The sequence below is a fragment of the Felis catus genome, chromosome D1 (assembly GCF_018350175.1).
Source record: "Felis catus isolate Fca126 chromosome D1, F.catus_Fca126_mat1.0, whole genome shotgun sequence".
Classification (NCBI taxonomy): Eukaryota; Metazoa; Chordata; class Mammalia; order Carnivora; family Felidae; genus Felis; species Felis catus.
In genome coordinates, this window is record NC_058377.1 from 57080545 (window position 1) to 57083303 (window position 2759).

The 2759-nt window shown below is 45.7% G+C and overlaps 1 pseudogene; it reads left to right on the top strand.

Moving 5' to 3' along the window:
* The first annotated feature begins 724 nt into the window (after positions 1 to 724).
* On the top strand, positions 725 to 1679 carry LOC101080401 (annotated as a pseudogene).
* Positions 1680 to 2759: the final 1080 nt, after the last annotated feature.

The window sequence follows — 2759 nt, forward strand, 5'->3', positions numbered from 1 at the left end:
CCCCACTTGTGCTCGCTCTCTCTCTCTCTCTCTCTCTCTCTCTCTCTCAGAAAAAAATAAACAATAAAATAAACATTAAAAAAGCAAATGCCAAAAGAAAAAGGAGCTTAGGGACATGGTTTAAGAGATCTGTTATCCCCAAAAAGGATGATATGGGACATGGGAAAGAGAACCAGTTCTTCCATAACACTTAACCCAACTACAATTAAATTATGTGATTCAGGGGCGCCTGGGTGGCTCAGTGGATTAAGCATCCAACTTCAGCTCAGGTCATGATCTCATGGTCTGTGAGTTTGAGCCCTGAGTCAGGCTCTGTGTCAACAGCTCAGAGCCTGGAGCCTGCTTCGGATTCTGTGTCTCCATCTCTCTCTGCCCCTCCCCTTCTCTCTCTCTCTCTCTCTCCCCCTCAAAAATAAATAAACATTAAATAATTGTGTGATTCATTGCTTAATGTCTCTCTCTCCCACTAGGATTAGCTCTATGACATTGGAGACTATCTCTGTCTTATTCAACTGTCTACTATATACCCAGCATGTAACACACGGTTTTGTATATTGTAGATATTTTTCCATACTTTACTATAAAAGAAAAGAGGGTTTCCTTAATTATATAGTAACCATCACATAATTATCATTCCAGAATCACTGATTGTTCTGGTTTCCAGATATGCCTGGTTCCCAGATGTTTCCCCTACCCACTTCCTTGGCATCCAGATTAACCCACCATGGAGACTAGAGCCTATAATGGATCAGAGGACTCCTCAACCATCTTCTACCTGGTGGGAATTCCCTCTCTACCCAAATCTTTCTTTCTTCCTATCTTCTTTATCTTTTTCCTACTCTACTTACTCATCCTGCTGGGAAATGCCCTGATCCTGGTGGCTGTGGTGGCAGAGCCCAGCCTCCACATGCCCATGTACTTCTTCCTGATCAACCTCTCAGCCTTGCGCATCCTTTTCACCACAACCACCATCTCCAAGATACTGTCCCTCCTCTTACTGGGGGACTGCTTCCTCAGCTTCCCTGCCTGCTTCCTGCAGCTGTACCTCTTCTATAGCTTCTCCTACTCAGAAGCCTTCATCCTGGTGGTCATGGCCTATGACCGCTATGTGGCTGTCTGCCACCCACTGCACTACCCTGTCCTCATGACTCCACAGACCAATGCTGCACTGGCAGCCTGTGTCTGCTCACTGCCCTCCTCCGGCCCACCCCAGTGGTGGTGCAGACTTCCCACATGGCTTTTGACAACACTGCTCACATCTATCACTGCTTCTGTGACCACCTGGCTGTGGTTTAGGCCTCCTGCTTAGCCCCAGGCTCTCATGGGCTTCTGCATCGCCATGGCAGTATCCTTCCTGCCCCTTGTCCTGGTGCTTCTCTCCTATGCCCACATCCTGGCCTCGGTGCTTCGCATCTGCTCCCGAGAAGGACGCTCAGAAGACTTCTCCACCTGCAGCTCCCACCTCCTGGTGGTTGGCACCTACTACTTATCCATTGCCATAGCCTATGTGGCCTACAGCGCTAACCTGCCACTCGACTTCCACATCATGGGCAATGTGGTATATGCTATTCTCATACCTGTCCTCAACCCTCTCATCTATGCTGAGGAACAAGAATGTCAAAACAGCCATCACCAGAACGGAATGTCCCCAGGACCCAAAGAATGCTGGGGAACCCTGATTCTACTCACAAATGTCAATAACAATAGAGGGAAAAGTAGACAATTCAGATAGCCAGATAGAACAATAATTCTCAAAATACAGTCTTAATTGTTCCTCCTCCATTGTAATAATATAATGATTTTCTTTCCTTAATTCACAGATAAAATGTATAGGCTTTTTCTATTCAATTAAAAATTTTTTTAAATGTTAATTTATTTTTGACAGAGAGAGAGAGAGAGAGAGAGAGAGAGAGAGAGAGGTGGAGCATGGGTGGGGTCAGAGAGAGGGAGACACAGAATCTGAAGCAGGCTCCAGGCTCTGATCTGCTAGCACAGAGCCCAAAGCAGGGCTTGAACTCATGAACTGCGAGATCATGACCTGAGCCAAAGTTGGATGCTTAACTGACTGAGCCACCCAGGCACCCTTAGATTTTTCTACTCAATTTTTATGTTGTGAGTCCCAATCTCATAAGACTATGAAAATAATTGTGGTCACATTTCCATTAGTTCAAATAGTTTTGAATCTCAGAGATTTCAAGCATTTGACTAGCAAGAACTTCAGTCTTTCCCCTTGTATCTCTTTCTATCTATTCATATTTCTAGCTTTCCTCGGGACTGCTGACAGATAGTGTGAATCAGCCTTGCCCTCCCTGCTGTGGTAGCAACTTAGAAAGCCCCTTCAAGGAGAAGGTCTGAACCTGCTACCTTCTCAATCTTTGTTGCCTGAAAGTTCACTGCTGCTACAAATATTTTAACACGAGTCACACAGGAAGTTTACCTCTGGTATGTAGACATTCCTGTCAGAAAAGTAGAGTGTGTCCTTCCTCTAGCTGATGCTAAAGCAAGGGTATTCCTTCCCAGACCTGTGTGAGCATCAAAGCGTGACAGTCCTTTTATTTCTCAGCCGTTCCACAACAATGGGGAGCTAAGTAGAGAAGTGTGGCTTATTGTTAGTATGCTGTGTCCACGACCTTTACTCTTTCTCAAAATACAGTCCCATGTCTCCTCTTTCTGGCCTTAGCAGCCAGTCCAGGCTCCTCATTTCCTTCCCCTATGTCAAATTGTCTCACAAAGACCTGGCAGGCTTGTCCAGCCAGCGA